We start from the raw sequence: 24,664 nt of genomic DNA, 5'->3' as shown, positions 1-24,664 counted from the left end.
ATAATGGCTAAAATTAATATTATATATATAGAATATTGGTTTTAATTTATTTTTTATTAAAATATAGTTGACTTTCAGTGTTGTGTCAATTTCTGCTATACGGCATAGTGACCCAGTCATTCATATACATATATATATATATATACATATATATATATATATATAATTTTTCTTATATTATCCTTCATCAAGATCTACTCAAAGAGATTGGATATAGTTCCCTGTGCTGTATATTGGGACCCCATTGCTTATCCATTCTAAATGTAAGAGTTTGCATCTATCAACCCCAAACTCCCTGTCCATCCCAATCCCTCTGTTTTAATTGGCATATCTTCAAGAAAGTAGAAAATTAATTCAATGTTGATGGAAATGTAAATTGATATAATCACTGTGGAAACCTGTTTAATACTTTCCAATAAAGCAAAGCACCTGCATATCATAGGACATAAATTCTACCCATGGTATGTACTCAATGGAAGAATGTGTGCTCCAAAAGATATGTTCAAAAATGTTCTTAAAAGAATTATTTGGAATATTCCCAAAGTGGAAAAAACCCTAAGGGGATAGATAAGATAGATAAATGAATAGTGGTATTTTTATATAATGGGATACTATTTACCAATGTAAATGAACAGAATAAAATTATTCTCTAAAGTATAGGTAAATTTCATATACAATATTCCCTGAAAGCAGCCAGACACAAAAGAGTCATCTTTAATTATTGAATTTATATAAAGTTCAAAATTAGGAAAACTAATCTAGGGTACTTATCTGGACAGAGTTTACTTTAGGGAAGATGGAGAGTTTAGTGATGGGGGCCATGACACTAGTGGTATTGTTTCCTATACTGGTGGTATTGTTTCCCATACTGGCTGTATGGATGTTTTAATTTATGATAACGCTTTGAACACATATAACTTGTGCAATTTTCTTAGGTATTATATTCCAATGTAAGCATCTTTATTTATAGGAAGAAAATTAAAAAATAGAAAGTGCAAAGTATGTGATGTTTTATTATTCAAGGGAGATAGCCTTGGATATGTGGTCTTAGACATCTCAGAAAGGTGTTCTAGGATGGACTCAGAGATCCCTACACAGTGGACTCAAAGTCACAGATAACATTTTTCCCTTGAGTTCTGGAAACTTTCTTTTAAAATAGGCTTTTTTGGAGTTCCCATTGTGGCTCAGTGGGTTAAGAACCTGACTAGTATCCACAAGGATGCAGGTTCAGTTCCTGGCCTTGCTCAATGTGTTGGGGATCTGGTGTTGCCATGAGCTGTGGTATAGGTCGCAGACACAGCTCAGATCCTGCATTGGTGTGACTGTGGTGTAGGCTGGCAGTTGCAGCTCTGTTTAGACCCCTAGCCTGGGAACTTCTATATGCCACATGTGCAGGCCTAAAAAAAAAAAAAAAAGGAAAAAAAAATTAATTTTAAAATAAAAATAAATTTAATAGCCTTTATCTAGATTCTTTTTTCCCCAAACTGTCTTCCAGAGAGTTGCCAACTATCTGAACATCAAGGCCTCTGTATGTGTTGTCATGGGCATTGGCGGAATGGAGAAAGTGGCATCTGACAGCATCTACCTATTGAACCATTGGCTGCCTTCAAATTTTTCTCTTCATCTTTGGTTTTTGGAGGTTTGAAATATGTTGTGACCATGGGCAGGTACTTTTTATTACTTATTATTCTTGCTTTCTGAACTTCAGGGGTCTCTGGTTAATGTATGTTACCAATTTTAGAACATTCTGTGTTATGTTTTCAAATAGTTATGTCTTTAGATGCATCCTCTTTCTCCTCTGTCTGGGATTGAAATTTGTGTAAAGCCTTTTAATATGGTCCCACCCACAGCTCTTGGACACTCTGTCTGGCTTTTTTTTCTTATTTTGTTCCTCTTTGTGTTTCAGTTTGGGTAGTTTCTATTGAACTGTCTCCAAATTCCCTGATTGTTTTTTCAACTACGTCACGTCTACTGATGAGACCATTCTTCGTGGAAATCATCTGTGCTTCTGATTTCTCACATTTCCAAGTGATTCTCGAATTTGACACCTATTGATGAAATTACCCATCTGATCGTGCATGTCTTCTTTCTTTTCTGTTTACATATTAATCATAGACATTTTAGATGACCTGTCTTATAGCTATAACTCTTGCATCACATCTGAGTCTGGTTCTTTTCATTGTTATTTGTCTTTGTTCCTTTGTATGACTCCTCATTTTTTTGTTGAAATCTAGACCTGTTACATAGGAGAGTAAATACTGAGGTAAATATTTTTTATACTTAGAGTGAGTGTAACTTCTCTTCTGCTGGGTTTTTGGTGTAGGGGTGTGTGTTAAGTTCAAACCCAGTTGGCCTGGGTATAAAGTTTTTTGTTGCTGTGGTTACTCTAAGTGCATTAAAGGTTCAAATTCCTCTAATCTCTTGTATTTATCTCTCTTGTTTGAGGGTCCCTCTGTTATACTATTCCTCAGAGACCATCTAAATCTCTTAGCTTTCATAGCTGCTATTTAGCTGAATGTCTATTAATATAGTGGCAGCTATAGTTTCTGCTGTTTTCCCTAAGCCTCTGTCTCAGACAGGCACTGTGAATACACATCTTGGGGTGTGGTCTTCACAAGTGATCCTTCCCCAACTAGATGAACCCTGAGCCCAGTATATATACTGCCTGTCTCCTACTGGCAGCAATTTATCCCCTCCCCCGTAGCCCTCCCCCTCCCCCAGCTGTAGAGGATGCCACAAGTGGCTTGTCATAGGCTACATTTTTTTAATTACCTTTTCCCTGATGTCTAAGGCTTTTCATTCACAGTGGTGATTAGTTTGGCCAGATTTCACTGTGGCTACTTGTTTCCATCCCCCAGTCAGACATGGGTGGAAGGGGATGGATTTCTCTGGGATCTCCGCAGTCTTCCCTGTGGGAGCCTGATGGAGTTCCTGGAGAAAAAGCCTGCAAGAAAGTGTGAAGATGCCTATGTTTTCAGCCCCTAGAGTCTGTCACACTCTCCTGCTAGCCCACAATTGGCCTTTAGAAATTAAAAGTGCCTTTGATTTTCTTAGCATTCCATGGTTTCTGCCTAGGTAAATTATCTGTTTTTTTCTCCTTGAGATGTACTATCTCTCATCGTAGGTTTCAGATTAACTATTACCCTATGACCTCTGTTCTCTGATTAGCTCAAAAAAAAGTCATTAATTTGCAGTTTGTCCAGGTTTTCTTGTTGTGAGGGTAGGAGTGATATGCTGTTTGGCTATCTTAGACCTGAAACTTACTAAGCCTTAATGCATTTAATATTCCTTAATAATAGAATTTGACCAACTCCAAATTATCCAGGTACTTTAGGCCAAAGAGTATAATTCCTTACTATAATGGTATTTGGGGACACATTGTTTCTGTGAAGTGACTCATCCTTCTAGAGGTGACCAAATAAGTTTACAAAGTGAAAATTGATTCTTTAACAAGTATTCTTTAAGGAAACAAATCATTTTACTTACCCATCAGGTATACAAATCATTTTTTATGGCCACACCTGAGTCATATAGACTTTCCAGGGCCAGGGATGAATCTGAGCCACAGCTGATATCTACACTGCAGCTGTGGCAACACAGGACTCTTTAACCTACCATATACAGCCAGGGATTGAACCCACACCTCAACAGTGACCTGAGCCACTGCAGTAAGATTCTTAACCCACAAAGCCATGGCAGGGACTCTATAAATCATTTTCAACAATAAAGTATTAATAAAATAAAATATACTTGAAAGTTTTGCAATCCACAATAAATAAAATTAAACTGTAAATTAATAACCTAAATATATTAATTATATTTTAAAATACCTTTAAATGAATAAAAACATGCTGTATGCTACTTAATTTATGGCAAAAACAGTAAGAAAATATTACATATTAAAAACTGATACAAAATCAAAATTATACCTAGAAGACTATTCAAGTCCAAGGATACTCCTACATTAAATAAGATAAAACAAGTATAACTAAAATAACTTTTCATCCAAAAAATTTAAATAATGAGAAAAGAAAATAGTAGCTCTGTTTTTCAGCACATGAAACATGTAATTCTACTTTCTTCTGCCCTCCATACTATCAGATAAGAAATCTGCTATTATTTGAGTTTATGTTCCCCTACAAGAAATGTATTTATCTCTGGTCACTTTTAGGGATATTGCCTATAGCTTAAAGAATATATAATGGCCCAACTATAGGAACCCTACCTTCCATGCTTGAGTGTTAAACTAAAATAGCTTTGTTCAGCTCACAAGAAATACCCTGATCAAACCCAACTGTGAATGACTGCAGGAAAGAAAAAATTAATACATCCCCTCCAGAGTCTGGCAAGGATCACGAAATATTCACAACAATTTATCACTTTTTAAACTTTACTTCCTTACCTCTTTCTTTTTGTTCTACAAAAAGTACCTAGCATTCAAACCCAAGCAAGATAGTTCTGTGATACACTAGTTCACCATCTTCCATGTCCTTTGCTCTGACAATTTATCTTATTGGCCTCTCATGTGGTAGCAGTCTGAGCTTTGGACTTGGTAGCAGTCTAGCTTTTCCATTTCTTGGTCAATTAAGTTTTATCATTTTCCTTACCCCCTTTTTTCCCTCTTGCCTATGGCTGAATTGTAGCATTCTCTTGCACTCAGTCTGAATTGCTTAGGAGATAAAACCCAGCATACTCATTGCAATGTCATTCTTCAGATCCTTAGATTTTAGCCAGTATAGCTTCATCTCTTCAACTTTGAGACTTCTTTTGTAATTACTTGTTGCATTATGTCTAGTGTATTTGTCTTGAGAGGAAAGGAGCAGGTTTGTGCCATCTTGTCATGAACTGGTGCATTGCCATTCTTTCCTCCCAACTGCTGTTCAAGCTGATCAGCTTCAGTATCACATACAGACAGCAATATTGCAAGGACTTCTCCACAATCAACCAAAATGGAATAAGATCTAATTCCTAAATTAATACCTCATTTTATACAACTCATAGTAGTTCTGCTCTGATTTAAATCCTGACTGGAATAGAAAAAGATTTTGGAGGAGAGCAAAACATCAAGAGCTTGATATACACAGTAATACAATGATTTTTAAAAACTCAATAGAACATGTCTAAAACAACTGAGGAATATATTAAATGCCCTTATATTTCAACATCTTTGATTGTAACATTTTGAAAAATGTCGAAGTCGGTAAAAGAGGAATATAGATGGGCATAAGTGAAAGCCTGTAATAAATCCAAAATGTGATTGATTACTTTATATTTCTTCTAGGAAAGGTAGATACAGGCAAGATGGATGAGGAAGAACAGGATTCATGACACACTGCATCATGTGAGATTTGCAAAATGCTTTCTCTTTCCATGGACTTTAGTTTCTTCAAGGAGAATTAATAACCTTGTTAATATTTAATTCAGTTACTGTCAATAGATATTTCTGCAGGCCTACTATGTGCCAGCTGCAATACTGCTGCCCGGGACTCAGATGAGGCATGAAGATCCACTGTGTTCACTCCCTTAGACAGAGAGACACATATATACACAAATATGATTTATAGGACAAGTGATTTCACAAAAACCAAACAATTTTTGCTAAATCAATATGGTATTATGTATATAAATTCCAAAATCCAGTATTTTTGTTGTTTTTATTGTTGTTTCATTATACTGTAGATTTCTTCCTTCATATAAAGAGGTCCAGAGTTGGCTCTCCAAAGCTGAGATACAAATTGTAGGAAGATACAAGTAACTCCAGCTCCTTCCTTCTGCTTCACTACATTGATGTGTGTCTTCCTTCCTCAAGGTTGCAATATGGCAGGTGGAGCTCCAACCTGGTATCTGAGTTCCAGAAAGTGATAAGGGGAAGTTCAGGTAATGAAAATAACACTCCTGCTCAATTTCCCAAAAGCCTCGTCCAATGATGTCCACTCTCATGTCATTGGCTGGTCTTACTGCAATTAAGTGGGGAAATTTAGTTTTGCAGGTGAGCATACTGACACTGAATATATGAGGGATTTTTTACTTAATGTGTTAGTCAGGATTGTCACAGATGAAAAATCATTATGAGTTACATAGAATAAGATATTTTTAAATAGGATTAGACCATTTGCAACTTCAAACAGTAAAGTATATAGGCTTTAGACTTTATGTTCTCTTTTGTGGGTCTGAGCCTAAAAGCCAGCCTGACCATCAGAAAAAAGGTGGATGTGACACAGGGCATTGCAATGACAAACCAGAACTTGTGAAGTGAGCATGAGAGCAAACTGTGATCTACGAGGATAAAGTAGACATGGGTAATCTGTGGGAAAAGTCAGTGCTCTTTGCCAACGAGTAGTGTATGCACCCTGCCCAGAACTCAGAGAAGCTGATGAAAGGCAGTCTGTTGGAACTACAGGAGCCATGAGCTAACAAGGTGAGCCAAAAAGGCAAAGCCAACACACATGAAAGCAACAGCATCAGTGCCCTGTGCAAACTTCAGAGCATACATAATGCCTACTTCTTCACCTCTGCCGTGCCCAGGTGTAATAAATCTTACATAGGTTATTTTCTTCCCTGGTGAATCTTAGTCCAAAACCATACAGAAAGAAATTTGAGAAAGGTAGTTCCAATTCAGCTAAGTTGGCATAGTTCGGAACTATCCCATCAAGACAGAGGGCTAATAGGTATTGTGCAGGCAAGGAGCCATGTCCACCACAGAAGGGCAATAGAAGCATCGGATATCCAGGGGAAGATGCTAATGAGCCATCTCTGGGATGTGAGGAGTGAAATGTTTTCCAAGTGCTGGGGAAGCTTCTCAGATGAAATAATAGTATGTGCTGAAGGGGAAGACAACACAATCTGAGTCCTACAGATACTTCCATATTGCTGATGCATAAAATAGGAATGGGTTTGGAGGATTGAGAGGAGAGAAATCTGAGGACCATAGAATCAATTTTCACCTCTTTTTATTTACATAATCTCATCACATAAGGGAAAACATTGCAACTCTTAACACCCCCCCCCATGTTTGACAGGACCTTGACCCCTTGCCAAGCATGTGAGGCTGCAGTTATTAGTTAGGATTGGATCCTGATACAAGGAATAGAAGTTCAAGTGACAGAAGCTTAAATGCATATAGTTTTATTTGTCATGCATTGCAAAACATCTGGGCAGGTGTGATACTTGAGCAGTGACATTGGACTCTTTCAGCATTTGTGCTCTGCATGCTTTCTGAGTGTCTTAGATTGAGTATGCCGGAAACAGACTCTGAGATTGCAGAGGGTTCGCTGGGGAGAGCTTTTGGGAGATATAGCAGTAAGGGCATGAGGAAGGCTGGTTTGAAAGCAAAATTGTTGCCATTGATGACTAAGCTAGTCCTTCTAGAGCTCTGGAACTAGAATGTCCTTATCCCAAATGAAGCTGCAGCAGAGGGGCCTCCATATCTCTGTCACAGACTGTCATTGCCATATTTTTCCCCCTGGGGGTATAGGAGACCTAGAGATTTTCATACTCAATGAAGTAATCCAGACAGAGAAAGACAAATATCATATAATGTCACTTTTATGTGGAATCTAAAAAATGATCCAAATGAATTAACTTGCAAAACAGAAATAGACTCACAGACATAGAAAACAAACTCATGGTTTACCAAAATGGAAAGGAGAGGGATAAATTAGGAGTTTGGGGTTAACTATACAAACTACTGTATATAAAAGAGATTACCAACAAGGACCTACTGTTGAGCACAGGGAACTCTACTCAATATCTTGTAATAACCTATACTTTGCTATATACCTGAAACTAACACAACATTGTATATCAAATATATTTTCAATATTTTTTTAAAAAATTCACAATGAGAAAAAAGTAAGACCATTATAAAATGTAAAAACTAAACTAAAATAAAAATGCACTGTCAAAAAAAATTTGTTATATTCACTGTGTTGTTGTACAGCATATCCTTGCAACTTATTTATTTTATATATAATAGTTTGTACCTCTTAATTTCCTACCTATATATTGCCCCTTCCCCTTCCCTCTCCCTAGTGGTAACCATGAGTTTGTTCTCTGTTTGTGAGTCTTCTTTTTTGTTGTTGTTGTTAAATTCACTGTTTGTTACATTTTTTAGATAAGTGATATCATACTGTATTTGTCTTCCTCTGTTTGACTTATTTTACTTAGCATAATACTTTCCAAGTCCATCCATGTTGTCGCAAAAGGCAAAATTTCATTCCTTTTATGTTTGAGTAGGATTCTGTTGGGTGTGTATAGACACTTAGGTTGCTTCTATATATTGGCAATTGTAAACAATGCTCCTATGAACATTGAGGCGCATGGATCTTTTCCAAGTGTTTTATATTTCGGATATGTATTTCTGGGTCTGCTTTTACTCAACCACATGCCTATTTTTTCTGTTCTTAAGAGTTGAGGCAAAAATTTGATTTGACTGAATGCATCGCATTCTGCAAGTCATTGTTGGTGTCGTGTATCAGAAGATGCAGAATTAGAGGGCAAACAAAACAGAAGCAGATGTGGTCCACAGAGTCCTGGCTTCCCCATCACAACTGGCAAGCCCCAAGATCTCACTACAACCCCTGGTCAGGCAAAGCACATGTCCAATAACCACCATTAATTACTATTAATTGTTTTAATTGAAGCCAATTACTAGATCAGTGAGAAGACTAAAGGGTCTTACACCTTGAAAGGTAAAAAAGAACAGAAATGACAGATAACAGTCTCAGGTCCCAACGGAAGTAACTTGATTCATCAATTTAATTATTTGCATGCTTCTTAAATCAAAACCATTTGTTTTTAAGTTGTTTTTCTTGTGGATTCAAAATTATGTAATCAATTTAATTCTATCTGACTATAAATTATATAATGACAGATTCACTCTATTTTTTGTTTATAAATAAGTAATTCAATGACAAATGGCCTATTCTGTATAAGTGTTCTCACTTGTGATTTATAATATTTTAAAATTCGGTTCATCCATGCTGAATTAAATAAGAATTAAATGTAGGATAATAAACACTAAATGCTATCTTGCACCAAGATATGATTTGACTGACCTCCTACTAGAGACAGAAGAGGATAAATGGGAATTATCACAAATATCAAACAAACAAAAAACACCCACAATGTGAAGGTCTCATTTATTTCTTCAGAAAGAAGTTGAGAAAATGAAAGAGTCAGGATGGGGCATCTGAATTATCCAAAACACCTGCTCTTTGCTGTGAAAAGATGCTTAAGCCTATTTCAGATTCTCTTGTTTTAGAAATGAATCTACTGGTTATGGTCCCACACTGTTCATCTTGACCTTGTGGACTCATCCACTTTATACCCTGGAGGAAACAGCTCTCCCATACCCTCAGATGAAATGTGTTCTCCTTAAGAGTTTAAGCCAGTACCCAAGGATTCACCCTCTGACTACCTTGGTCAGCTGGGTCCTGGGAACACCTGCAGGTGGGGTGATACACATAGGGGGTGCAGGTCACCTGCATGTATGGAGCCAAACAAGACAGCATGTCATGACTGGGATTTTACTAAAGGAAAATAATTGTCAAAAATATGGGGAACATGGTATTTCAGATATTAATTTAGAGGAAATACTGTGGGGCATGGCAAGCAGGAGCAGCCTTTTCAGTCTTGCTCAGAGCCATGGGGAAAAGTGGAATTTATCAGGCAGAGGGAGCGAAGGCGAAAGAGAAGACAGGAGATTGAGCAGGGAAAACATACATCAGCTCACTTAGAGGTTTGCTCAGTGTCCAGCGTCTTGCCAAAGAAATTTGGGCTGTCAGGTGGTTGCCAGGCTTGTGTACATTTGCAGGAATGAGACCAACCAGTAGCAATGCCATTACAGCCATGTGATTGTGTGTGTGTGCATGTGCGTGTGTGCGCATATGTGCACCTGTGTATGCATGCACATAGCTGCATGGTCAGAAAGCAAAGGTATGATCTTGTTGGCAAGTATAAAGTTGCAAATTAGTTTTTCAGACATGATATTGCTTCATGAATAATCAGGACACTTCTTAACCTCAGGGTATGACTTAAAATTGGAATATGGTCATATGGCATTATTATGCAGCAGTAACTCTATCTGTGGCTCCAGGAATAGAATTATTTTCTAAAGAAGTGGACCATGTTCAAGTTTTTTTTTCTCTAAATACTGCTAGGTATAATAGTGATCTATGGGATAAGAATTCCTTAGTACAGGCTGCTTAGACTAGAAATTCCACTCCATGAAAAGTCTTGATGATGTCTCACTATTGCATCCTTTCTTCACAATTTTGACTAAGTTTTCAGATAAGAGTTGCTCTCCCATACTTATGACCTACTGAAAGTTAGTGGAGAATCACACATGCATTACTGAACAGAGCAATTAATACCCCGCTGCTTGATATGTGGCTTTCAGGTCATCTAATTGGGACATAAGAGAATTGGCTTTCAGTCAGCAGAGACTCAGGAACACAAAGTGGTAATGAGAGCACACCTTGAGCACTTTGTCCAGCCCCAGTTTAATTTCTGTCCTGTATTTATGGCTGGCACCCTTGGTGTCAGTATTTACCTAATTTTCCTCAGCCAGAGAGTCAGGGTTACAAATGATGGAGTATCCACTACTAAACAATATACAACCTGGGACAGGTTCACTTAGCTGTTTAGAAATTGCCATGATGGGTTCCCCGTTGTATCTCAGTGGTTAACAAACCAGACTAGCATCCATGAGGATGTGAGTTCAATCTCCTGCCTGCTCAGTGGGTTAAGCATCCAGTATTGCCATGAGTTGTGGTGTAGATCACAGATGTGGCTCAGATCTGGTGTTGCTGTGGCTGTGGTGTAGACCAGTAGCTATGGCTCCTATTTGACCCCTAGCCTGGGTGAGGCCCTAAAAAAAAAGAGAAATTGCCATGACATCATGTCAGCTCACTTTTCAATGCTGTGAAGAAGTACAAGACGGCCTTTGTGATTCTAGGTTATCTTACCTTTGATTCATTTACATCATGTGAAGCTGTTGGTGTGAGGCAGGCACAGGACACTCGACTGTAAGGAGAGAATGTATAGACATTCTTTATCCTTACTTTGCCTCTGCACAGGCCATTGCAACCCTCCAGAGCCACTTGTGGGGAGTGGAATCCTCTAGTGCACCAAAACTCTCCTCCAACACCGTCATTCACTGGCCACTGATGGATGGTCTGCATGGTCTCTATCAGAGACTCAACTCCACACTCTAGCTCCTCTTGCTCCTATGTTTCCTAATGGATTGAAATCCACTTCCATTCCACACCACTCTATTACATTACATTTATGTTGTATTACCGTGCCTTGGGAACCACAGAAGCAAAATGGACAACATGGCTAACACTTTTGAATTTTTTTGGTCCAAAATCCACTCTATTGAGATGGAATTTGCCTACAATAAAATTAGGAAGTTTTAAGTATATAATTTGGTGAAGTTGATAAACATATATTCTGGTCTAAGCAACATCCTGATCAAGACATAGGACTTTACATAATCCCAGAAAATTCTTTCATGCTACTTTATAGGGAATTCCACCACCTCAGTCAACTACTTTTTAAAAAATTTTCATTATTTTTTATTTTTTTTCTTTTTACAGATGCACCTGCAGCATCTGGAAATTCCCAGGCTAGGGGTCGAATCAGAGTTGCAGCTGCTGGCCTATGTCACAGCCACAGCAACACTGGATCCAAGCTACATCTGCAACCAATACCACAGCTTGCAGCAATGCTGAATCCTTAACCTCCTGAGCAAGACCAGGGATAGACCATCCTCAGAGATATTCTACTGGCTTCTTAACCCATTTGCCACAACAGGAACTCCTCAACCACTTTTCTGATTTCTTCATCATAGCTTAGTTTTGCCTATCCTAGAGAACAGCGTAAATTGTATTTAATAGTATATACACTTTCTCTGAGTATAATGTTTCTGAGATCTAGGTATATTGCTATATGTTTTACCAGTTCATTAATTTTCATTATGAAGTACTGTTTCATAGTACAAAAACCAAAATTTGTTTATGCTTTCACTTGTTGATGGGCAAATAAAGGATGGGACTTTTATAATATTCTTTTTTATCAATGTGGCAAGACTAAATGCATGAAATGATAAGACAATGATGCATCGGGTATATTTCTAATAAGTAGGTAAACCCCTAATTCAGAGCCCAACTACAAAGTAAACACACTAACACAATGTGTTGGAAAGAATGCAGAATATCAAGTAAAAGGGAAAAAATGTCTGGTTTTATTTCTGCAATTACCCAGGGATCTGTGAAAACTGGAGATCTTTTTAATGTTGGCTGTCTCCCATATCAAAAGAATATATCAGCTCTCTATTCCTCCCACTAAGTATAGTGAAATATCTAGATATTTTATATGTAAAACAAGCATAAGAAGACCCTGAAAAATGAAAAGAACAAGGCAGACCCACAATGGACTTGGGGACTGAAGTGAACAATACAGTAATGACTTCCCTGGGCTTCTTTTTACATTCTACATCCCAGGTTTGGGACTGAAAAATCCAGAAACCCCAGAAAGGCAACAAAAACAGACCAAAAAAAAAAAGCCACAAAACCCCTCTTCTTTCTACCTAGAGCACCAGGAAATCAGTCAGCCAAAAAGCCAGAAACCTCTTAGACAATAACCATTCCACTCAAGACAAACACAAAAGGAAAAAGAGTGGCCTCACCCCAACTCAGGTCAACAAAGGTCAAGGGAAGCCTAGACATCCACCCTTGTCATTTGTACTGGGAGAGCCGATACTTGTTTCTGGTGCTAGGTTGGTGTCAGACAGGGTGAAAAAGGGGGCCAGGATTTCATGCCCTGTGGACAGTGATGAGCATCCCTCTCCTGCCCTGATGGCAGAGGAAACCGCATGGCAATATTGAATTTCCACCCTACCCAGCAGTGGGGAAGCAGTGCCACCAGGGGAGAGCAGAGGAGGACTAGGAGAGAGTCAGGACATTACCACCACTCAATAGTAACAAGTCCACATAGCCCAGGGTAAGGTAAGGCTGCACAGAGAGCAGGAAACTGAAACTACTACATCTTCCTGCCTAGGAGACATCAGAAGATGCCTAGAAGCAAATCAGAACTCCTATCTCACCCAGCATAACCATGTGCCTTCCTACATCAGCAGTCAGTGGAGGAAGTTGGGAATCTGGACCTGTGACCTGGCAATAACAGATGACACCCATCTCTCCCCTGTCATAGTAGTGTCAGGGGGCCAGCTGAAACCAAAGGCTTAAATAAGATCCAGAGTCTCATCAACTATACCCCAAATGTTCAGATTTCAGTCAGGTGTAACTCTTCATACCTAGAGCTAGGAAGATCTGAAATTGAAAGAAGATAATCGATAGATAGCAATGCCAATAGAGTGGAGACATTAGAAATACCTGAGAAAGATGTTCAAGCAACCATGATAAAGATGCTTCAAAGAGAAATCACAAACGCTTGGGAAACAAATGAAAAAGTGAAAATGAAAATTTTAAGTGGATAAAATGCATTTTAAAAAAGAAAAACTAAATGGAAATCATAGAACTGAAAACCATAGTAGCCCAAATAAAAAGCTCAGGGGATGGAACCAATAAGAAAATGGAGGGGACAGGAGAAAAATGCCAGTGAACTGGAAGATAGAACAATTGAAATTACAGTCTGAAAAACAGAGAGAAAATAGACTAAAAGTTAAGATTCTAAGAAATGTGTGGAACAAATATATCAGAATATCCATCATACCATAGAAGTCACAGAAGGAAAGAATAGAGTGAGGCAATACTTAATAAAATACTGGCTGAAAACCTCCCAAATTTGGAGAAAAATAAAACAAACAAACATAACCCTACAGATTCATGAATCTGATTGACATTAAACAGAGTTAAATTGTGGAGTTCCCTAGTAACCTACTGGTTGAATATCTAGCATTGTCAGTACTGTGGCTTGAATCACTGCTATGGTGCAGGTTTGATCTCTGGCCCAGGAAATTAAACTAAAGAAATCCACACCAAAATAAATCACAGTTAAAGTCCTGAAAACTAAAGCCAAGGGAAAAATATTTAAATCAGTGAGAGAAAAATGCAAATAACCCGTAGGAGAAAAACACAACTAACCATATGAAAAAAAAAAAAAATCACTCATGAATATAGGTAAAAAATTCTTAGCAAAATATAGAATTTAGCAATAATTTTTAAGAAAAATTACCCACTGTGACAAAGTGTAGTTTATTCCAAGGATGTAAAACATATAATGTCTGAAAATTACTCAGTGTGATCCATCATATAAACATGTTTAGCATGTTTATTTAGGAAGAAAAACCATATTATATTAATTGATGAAGGAAAAACATTTGGCAAAATTCAAGTCATTGATGAAAAAAAAAAAACTCTCAGAAAATAGGAATAGAAGGAAAAGTCCTCAACTTGATAAACAGCATGTACCAATAATGTATTACTATCATTAGACTTAATGGTAAAAGACTGAACAAAATAAGGATGTCAATTTTCATCACTCTTTTTCAACATAGTGCTTCATGTTGTGGACAGTGTAAAAAAACAATATATGAAAATAAAAATCCACCAGATTGCAAAGGAATAAATAAAATTATCACTACATGCAGTTGTCATGATTGCCTACAGAAAAAAAATCCAAGGAATCTGCCCAAAAAAAACCCTCCTAGAATTAAATAAGTGATTTTGGTGAAGTTGCCGTTTCCTAGATCAAATAAAAAATGATTGTACATTCGTGCATACATATTAGCAATGAACACAAGGAGATTGAAATTTAAAAAATGGTATTTGTCTTTCTCTTTCTGACTTATGTCACTCAGTATGTTGATGAAATGGATCGATGAGACACTAAATAAATGGAGAATTAAGCTGCACTGTGACCATGAATTAAATGATTTAGCACATCAAAAATGTCAGTTTCTCTCAAACAGATACACACGTTTGACAAATCCTTCAAAATGTTTGTAAAATTTTTTGTAGATATAGAAGATATTATTATAACATGCATATTGAATGGCAAAAGGACTAAAATAGCTGAAAGAATTTTTTAAAATAAAATCAAAGTGGAAGGAATCAGTCTACCAGGTGTTAAGACTTTCCATATAGATAGAAGACTAGTATCAAGATGGTGTCATATTGACAGAGGGATGGGCACACAGATTAGTATTTGATGCAGGTGTGCCTTAAAATGGTGCTACTTAATTTCCAAATGTTTGCCAATTCTGAGCTATCTTTTAGTTATTGATTTCTAGTTTAACTCCACTGTGATTTGAATACATATTTTGCTTTCTTTTCTGCCAGCCTACACCACAGCCACAGCAATGCTGGATCTGAGCCACATCTGTGACCTACACCATAGCTCACCACAACGCTGGATCCTTAACCCACTGAGTGAGGCCAGGGATCAAACCTGTGTCTTCATGGATACTAGTCAGATTCATTTCTGCTGAGCCACAAGGGGAATTCTCTATTCTTTTAAATGTTAATACATGGATGTTTCATGTAAGCATGAGAAACGTGTATTCTGCTGTGGCCATATGGAATATTTTATAAATGTCAGTTATGTAATGCTGATTAGTAATGCTATTCAAGTTCCATTTTTTTTTCACATAGATGAAAAAGAAATTCAATGGATGAAAAATAGCCTTCCCACAATGTAAATAAAGCAATATGGCATCATAGGCAAAGAAAAATGAATCTCAACCTAAACTTTACACCTTATATGAAATTTAATTAAATGCATCATAGACTTAAATATAAAATTTTAAACTATATAAAATTTTATTAAAAAAATAGAAGAAAACCTTGGCACCTATGACTAAGCAAAGAAATATTTCATTTGACAACGAAAGCATAATCCATAAAAGGAAAAATGATAAATGAGATCTCATCAAAATTAAATATTTTGGTCTGTGGAAAACCTTTTTAAAAAAATGAAATGACAAGTTAGAAACCAAGATAAAATATTGGTAAACCACATACAAATCCTACAAACTAGAACCTAGATTCTACTATATATATATATATATATATACACAAACTCAATTTTAAAGAAATAAGCAATTAAATTAGGAAAACGGGCAAAAAATATGAAAATATATTTTATCATAGAAGCCATACAAATGAAAACTAAGCACATGAAAATATATTCACATTCATTTGTCATCAGGAAAATACAATTAAAACCACAATGGGGTATCACTACATACCTATCAGAATGTCTAAAATACAAAATAGTAACAACACCAAGTATTAGCAAGAATAAAAAGAAACCAGATCACTGACATATTGTTCGTAGATATATAAAGTGGTCTAGTCACTTGAAAAATGTTTGAGAGTTTCATGGAGATGACTAAACATGCAACAATCATACAAACCCCTGAATTCACTGAGAAAATCCCCAGAGAAATGTAAAGACTTATGTTTAAAGAATAAACAATCTGTACACAAATCCTTACCGCAGCTTTATTTGTTATAACTCAAAACTGGAAACTACTTGAATGTCATTCATCAGGAAATAAACTATGATATATCCATAATATGATATATTACTTAGCAATGAAAATGAAAAGACAATAGAAGTCTTCAATCTTTATGAATCTGCAAAGAATTAGGTTGAGTGAAAAAAGCCAGTCTCAGAAGGTTACATACCATATGATTCCATCTAAATAAGGTCTTTGAAATAGCAAAGTTACAGAAATTAAGGTAAGGATTATGGGGTAGAGGCAGGAGAAAAGTAGATGTGGGTATTAAAGGGCAGGCAACATATGGATAATCAAGAGACTAAAGTGTAGGTTCTAAGGAAGTATCCCTGAAAGGGGAGAAGTCAAGTGAGGGGGAATAGAAAAGATCAACTATTTCATACAATTTTAATAATATTCTCTATAAAATTTGTTGTAGTCCTGAAGATCTCAAAGTTTCAAAGTTTGCTTATATTTGCTTCCATGTCTGAGTCAGGATATGACCCTTGGCAGGTGATATGAACTCATTGTGTACATGTTCTCATTCTCATTCACCAAATTAAAGCACCAGGCTGACTAATGATTCTCCTGGAAAGAATGACTACTATTTGAGCATTCTTGTGCTCAAAAGAGCCAAAAAGGCATACACTATCATTATCAGAATGAAATACAAAAGGACTTCTCTAGTGGAAAATCACGGGCTGACAGCAGCTGTGGGCTGAAGATCTCAAGGTTGCCTCAAATAAGGGGTACTGAAAGATTGTAGGCTGCAGGATGAAATGGGCAAAGCTTGAAAGTTCCTATTATTTAATGATTAAAAGTGAGAGAAAAAGAGAGAAAACAGATTGTAATTGTGATTATAAAGATCCTAGGAAGAAGAAAATCTAGAGTTTCCTATTATTTAAAAGTTTCTTATTATTCAAAAATATATAGAAGATTGGAGGAAAAAAATAAGTGAAAAGAGTCATCATTTTTGTGCACAAACTTTGCTCTTTTCATACTGTTTTTGCAAACTCTATTATTCCCTAAAGTGCCTAAAGAGTGGAATAGGCATACAGAGAAATTAGAGACCTGAAGAAACTTGCCTAATGGTACAGCACTAGTTCATGGTGGAATGATTCTGAAGTGTTAGCACTTTGGAAAAAGCACAGAGATAGGTAGGTAGATGGAGTTCTGAAAACACATTCTGACTCCCTATCTTTCCAGGTATTTTCCAGTTTCTTCACTAGGGAGCTCCACAGACTTCCCTTCCTCATGCACTGACTGGGGGAAATATATGAAGATGAAGTCCCCATAGGCAAAAGGACCCTCACCCTTGGTCTGCTCCAGGAGGATGCTATGATTATAGATGGTAAGGGAGGCTGGAACACCCAGACACCCAACCAGAGGTGGTTTGTGGAAAGAAAGCGAAAGTATGAAAAAGCTGATATCTTTACCACTAATTGCAGGGTAACCATAGGCTGGCCTAATCATAAAATACTTTTCAAGTTACAAGGTGAAAATAAATGATCACTTGTTTCTTTTTAGCATTAGCTTTTTCCTCCACTTTGGAATGTTTTAGAATCTCGTGTCTCCTTTGGTGAAGGCAGTGAGCAACAATACCTCCTGTTTAATATTTGATTCTACTACATATTTAAATTTAAACTGTTCAGTATGAGTTCATTTAAAAATATTTAACTAATCATATTGGGTGACATATGGAATGATGTTTAAACATTAATTAAACTTAATGTTTGATAGTGGCACATGGGTTAATGTTTTTGGTTTGTCTTTTCAACACTTCCATGTTGCTGGAATTTTTACTGAAACAATAAAGCCATTAATCTTTAAAAGAATACAAAACAATAAGATAACCACTAATAAAACAAGACAAGAGAGGAACATGCCATTTTACAAAAGGGAAAGCAAGATATTTTTAAAGGTCAATTTAACAAAAATAAAAAGGAAAATAAACTAGAAATATTACAAATGGTAGCTATGAAATAAGTAGAAGGAATATATCTAATCACATCAATTATAAAATAAAGCTGACTAATTGAATTGACTTTATAAAGACAAAGAAACGTATTGGGGTGCAAAAAAATTTTTTACAAGTACAATAAAAGAAAAACAAAGGAAGAAATTTCACGAAAATTTGTAAGACAGTGACATAGATTTATTGACAAAGAGAAACAAAAAAGCAATATTTTCCAAATTACTATTAGACAATGCGCTCAAGATAAAGTGCCACCAAGAAGATAATACAACTTATTATCTTAAAATAAATTTAAAATGTTCAGATTACTAATAAACCATTAGAGAAATGATTTGTGGAAAGATAAAGTAGATATACTTATCCCTATATCTTCACCCAAACAAAACTAAAAATCCTGGAGTCCATATAAAACACACATAAGAATACTCTGAAAGGTAGAGAGAGAGACAACTGACTAGGGACCTCGGATGCAAAGAATAACAAGTGGTGCCAATGGAAGCTGAGTAGTGAACCTGGATTTCCATCCCATACGGCAGTAATAATGAAGCAACTCCCTTCACACAAAGGAGCTATGTTGCAGGAGAATTGCTGAAACATAAGATTAAATAAGATCCAAAGTCTTACAATATAATAATCTAAAATGCAAAGACTGTAAGTGAAAATTGCTCATCATACTGATAAACAGAAAGACTTCAAACTGAATCAATGGATACCAACATAAAGAGGGCACAGAAGTTAGAATTATCTGACAAAATTAGTGTAGCCATCAAATAAAATGCTTTAGGAGTTCATGATGCAGTGGAAATGAATCTGATTGGGAACCATGAGGTTGTGGATTTGATCCCTGGCCTCACTCAGTGGGTTAAGGATCCAGCACTGCCATGGGCTGTGGTGTAGGTCACAGACGTGGCTAGGATCTGGTGTTGCTGTGGCATAGACTGGCAGTTGTAGCTCTGATTAGACCCCTAGCCTGGGAACCTCCATATGCCTCAGGTACGGCCCTAAAAGGGCAAAAAAGACAATAAAATAAAATAAAATAAAATAAAATAAAATGCTTTAACAAGCAATTGAGAACACATTTGAAATAAATTTAAAGAATAGAGAGCCTCATTTATAAAACAGAAAATCTTAGCAAATAGATAGGAGATATAAAGAAAAACCAAATTAAGTTTTTAGAATTGAAATATATAATAACTGAAATAAAACCTCAAAGGAGAAGGACACAGCAACAGAAAGGAAAAGGCAAGAAAAACTTGGCTATATAACTATAGCTATCACTCAGTCTAAACAACCATGTGAAAATAGGCTGGACAAAAAATAAACAAAGACTCTGGGACCTGTGAGGCTATAACAAAAGATACAATGCTTATATCATTGGAATCTCAGAGGATAGGAAAGGGGAAAGTGTAGGGCTAAAAAATTTGAGTAAATAATAGCCCACAATATTCCAAATTTGACAAAAGTATAAACCTACATATTCAAGAAAATGAGCATACTTCAAACAGTATTAACCCAAAGAAATCCATATGATGACACATCATAGTAAAATATCTGAAAACTTAAGACCAAAAAAAAAATCTTTAAAGTAGTAAAAGACAAAGTAAATGTAGAAGAAACACCATGCAGTTATGCTGCAAGATGCACAGTTTCCCATTGTGGCTCAGTGGTAATGAACCTGACTAGTATCCGTGAGGATGCTGGTTCAATCCCCGGCCCACTCAGTGGGTTAAGAATCCAGCATTGCTATGAGCTGTGGTGTAAGTTGCAGATATGGCTCAGATCCCACATTGCCATGGCTGTGGTATAGGTCAGCAGATACAGCTTCAATTTGACCCCAAGTCTGGGAACCTCCGTATGCCATGGGTATGGCCCCAAAAAGAAAAAGAAAAAAAAAAAAAAGACAAAGGAAAAACTGTAGGAAAAAAATCAACTCAAAGGACAGCACATTACTCATTAGAAACCATAGAGGCCATAAGTGACACATTTTTCAAATACTAAAACTGTCAACCCAGATTTCTGTATCCAATAAAAATATCTTTTCATAAATGAAAGGGAAATCAAGATATTATCAAATAAAGGCACACTAAAAGAATCTTATCAGAAGCCCTAAAGAACATATAAAGAAATATCTTTAAACAGAGAGGAAATGATAAAAACAAGTATCTAAAAATACAACAATGAAGAAAAATAGTCCAAGTAGAGATGGTAATACATAAAATAGACTTTTTTTTTCTTGTATTTTCCTCTTGAGTTTTGTAAATTGTGTTAGGTAGTTGAAAAAAATTATAATATTTTCTGATGTTATCAATGTATGTAGAGGAAATATTTTTACATGCTTATAGTATAACTGGGACTTAAGGCACTTGAAGTTTCTACGCTCCATTTGAACTGGTAAAATACCAACACCAATAGGCTCTGACAAATTATGTATATGTAGTACAACAATATATATAATGTTTTAAAAAGAAATTTACAAAGAGGTACACTCAAACCACTTAATACCACTATATATAAATCAAAATGGAATTTAAAAATGTTTAACTAAACTACAAGATGGAAATGTAAAGAAAACAAAAGCATTAAGAACAAAAAGAAAAAAAAATTAAATGGTAGGTATATGCCCTAAAATAGCAATGATTACACTAAATGCAAATAGTCTATATACAGTTATTAAAAGACAGAGATTGACAAAAAGAACAAAAATATAACCAATTCATACGCTATCTACAAGAAAATCACTTTAAAATGCAGTGGTATTCAAAGGTTGAAAGCAAAATCATGGGAAAAGATACTATATAGATATCAATCCAAAAACTATAGGAGGGACTATACTAATATACACATTTGACTTCAGAGAAAAAAATGTACAGAAAGAGACTTTATGTAATGATGAAGATCAATAGGCAAAAGAGACACAGCAAACCTAAAAGTGTATGCACCAAACAACAATTATTAAAACTATGCACAGCAAAAACTGAGAAACCAAAGGAGAAATAGGCAAATCCACCGTCACAGTTGGAGACTTCAACATTTCCATCTCAACAGCTGGTAGACAACTTCACAGAAAATCAGCAAGTAAATGAGAAAACTCAAAAACACCATTAACTAAAAGGAACTAATCAATATTTACGAAATTTGACACACCAGAAAAGCAATGTCTTTTCAAAAATCCACCGAACATATAACAAATGTATACTACAGTCACCCTTAAGGAATACAAGTGAGTTCACTTATATGCATTTTTTTCCAATAAATACTATAGTACTTCACACTGTGTTTTGTTGAATCCATGAATACAGAACCCTGGATACAGAGAGCCAACTGTAAAGTTATATGCAGAGTGTGACTAACCCCCCAACCCCAGCCACAATATTCAAGGGCCAACTGTATATCCTTGGCCATAAAAGAAACCAGAAAATATCAAAAAAAATTGATATCATGCAGAGTTCTCTAATCATAAACCTAGACATCGGTAATAGAACACTAACAGATAAATTTCCAAATAATTAGAAATTAAAAAACACATTTCTAGATAATCCACCATTCATAGGTAAAGTCCCAAGGGAAATTAAAATTATATTTAAATAAAAACAAAAAGACAACATATAAAAATTGGGGGAGTACAGGTTAAGCAGTACTAAGAAGGCAATTTATAGCACTAAATGTTTACTTTTTTATGCGCCAGTGTGAGGCTTGCCACTGTCCTGATCAAATGGCCATGCCATTTTGTAGCTCACAGATCAAGAATATTCATAATCTTCTGCATGCCAAGCTAAAATGGCCATAATTGCAGCAATTCCTGTTAGGACTTAAGGGTGAAGTCTAAGACAATCTATGAATTGGCATAATAAATTAAGTAATGGGGACCATAACAATAAGTTTGTAGACACCAAAAAGAACCTACCTATAATTAGGCTTAAGGTTTTGATGACCCCAAACCAGAGAGCTATTTTCCCTCATCTTGGTAGCAAGGGTTGCATGTTACCTGTGCACCAACATCTAAAGGGTCCTAGAAATGCAATCTCCCTATCTTCCCCATGGACTTCTAACCTTGGCGTATGACCTCTTGCCTCTCCCTAGGGACAGAGGGACATTGGTTTATCCAACTGCTTGTATTGTTTATTTCTAACTGAAAGATATGAGCAAAAGAAACTGAGTTCCTCCAACCTATCCCCAGCAGGGCATAGGAAGAGGCAGATGACACAGCCCCTTTATCAATCACAGAGGGTGCCAAAGTACAAATCTCTGTGAGGTCACCTGTCAGGATTGCTCATAAGTTTTCTGGGGAGGGAAGAAGGAGAGGAGAGCCAGGTGGAACACCAGGCTGATGTAGGCAGTTTCCCAAGAAAGACTCTCAGGGATGGTATAGGATGGAGTCATTTGAGCAGCGCCCAGGCGTCTCCCCTCAGAAGGCTATTGCAGCTGCTGCTTAAGTTCTGTTTTCCTGGCAGTAGCTGCTGTCATGTCACCCTGAAGGAAGGGTTTTTAGTAAAAACAACCCACACCATGCCACTCTCCCTTACTAACTTTAGTAAGATTACCTCTGAAGACTATCTAATTAAGTCTCTAAGGTCTCTTCAGGGTCACTGGGCAGAGTAATCTCAAAGGGCTATACATTCCATTATCCCTTCTGAAATATCGACAACTTGCTATGTTGCAGGCAGTTTATCAGCATCAGAAAACTGCTTAGAGTTACTCAACTCATGACAGCTCCACACTGTCTCTGTTCCCACTGCCAGATTGCTACAAGAAGTACTGGGGCCTTGCTTCCCTCACTTTCTCTGAACTCTTCTTTTTATCTCTAAGCTAACCCACTGGGTGAGCTCAGTCAGGGAACTGCAGGCTAAAGAGAAGGATGAAAATCCTCCGTGGGAACCAAATAACTCATATAAACAAACCCCAAGCATGCTGCGTGAATGACTGTGGCTTCTGCTATCACACCCCAAGGCTCACTGACTTGGCTAGAGAGGTGCCCCATGGGGTGCCCTAGCTCATTCCAAGACCCACTGACCCCTCCTACTATTCCAAGTGATCTATTAGCTCCCCTCTAGAATACCCCACATTCTCTGCTAGCACCTCCCAAAGGTGACTTATGGTATCTTCAAGCTTTTGCTCTTCCATAACAACGTGGCGCTTAATTGACTACCCTGCTTGATGTGCCAGTTTGTCAAGGGGTCAGCTAAACAGAGAGAGCTGAGGGGCCAGGCATAGGAGCAATCAATAAGACAACTGCCAAAAGAAAAATAATCATCAAGTCTTTAATCATGCACTACATTATTATAAGGAAGAGGCTAAACTGGAGAAAACAATGGCTATTTCCTGTTACATTTCCCCAGTAAGAATGTGCCTATGGAAAATCTCATACAGATTGTCTCACTGCCAAGGGAGCCCTAAACTAAAGACTCTCGTATTTTATAGACCCGAGGGCCTGGAAAAGATTGAGAGAGAAGACCTAAGGAAGACACTGGCTAAAGGCCCGAGACCAAGACCCCTCTGAATGGAAGTACCTAGGCTAGGAACTCTTCTATGTGTAAGAGGATGCCCTGTGTCCTGACTGCAATTCTCTTCAGAGACTGTACTGCTCTGGCTGTGTACCAAGTCTATGTGGAGAGGGCAAATAAAGCTTTTTTTCACTGCCTGTGACTGGGCCTGGAAAATTATACATATGTTAGCAGCAAGGGGCTGGACTCCTTAGACAATGGAAAAAGAAGAGCAATGTAATCCAAAAACAAGGAGAAGAAATGAGAAAGATAAGAGCAGATTGATTAAAATTAAAAGAGTCAAACAATAGAGATCTCAATGAATTAAAGTGTTGTTTCTTTGATAGGATCAATAAAATTGACAAACTTCTAGCAAGGATGCCAAAGAAAAAAGGGAAAAGACACAAATCACCAATATCAGGACTGAAATGGGATATCTCTACAGATCCCACAGACTTCAGAATGGTCATAATGGAATACAATGAACAACTCTAAGCATAAATTTGACAACTAAGATAAAATGAACCAATTCCTTAACCTCAAACTATCACAACTCACCCAATACAAAATAAATAATTTCAATAGCCTCATAACTATAGGAAAATTGAATTTGGGAGTTCCTGCTGTGGGACAGTGGGTTAAGAATCTGACTGAAGCCACTCTGGTTGCTGTGGAGGTGCGGGTTTGATCCCCAGCCCAGCACACTGGGTTAGAGATCCAGCACTGCTGCAGCTGCAGTGTAGG

The sequence above is a fragment of the Sus scrofa genome, chromosome 15 (assembly GCF_000003025.6).
Source record: "Sus scrofa isolate TJ Tabasco breed Duroc chromosome 15, Sscrofa11.1, whole genome shotgun sequence".
Taxonomy (NCBI): Eukaryota; Metazoa; Chordata; class Mammalia; order Artiodactyla; family Suidae; genus Sus; species Sus scrofa.
Note: the sequence above shows the minus strand (reverse complement) of the source record.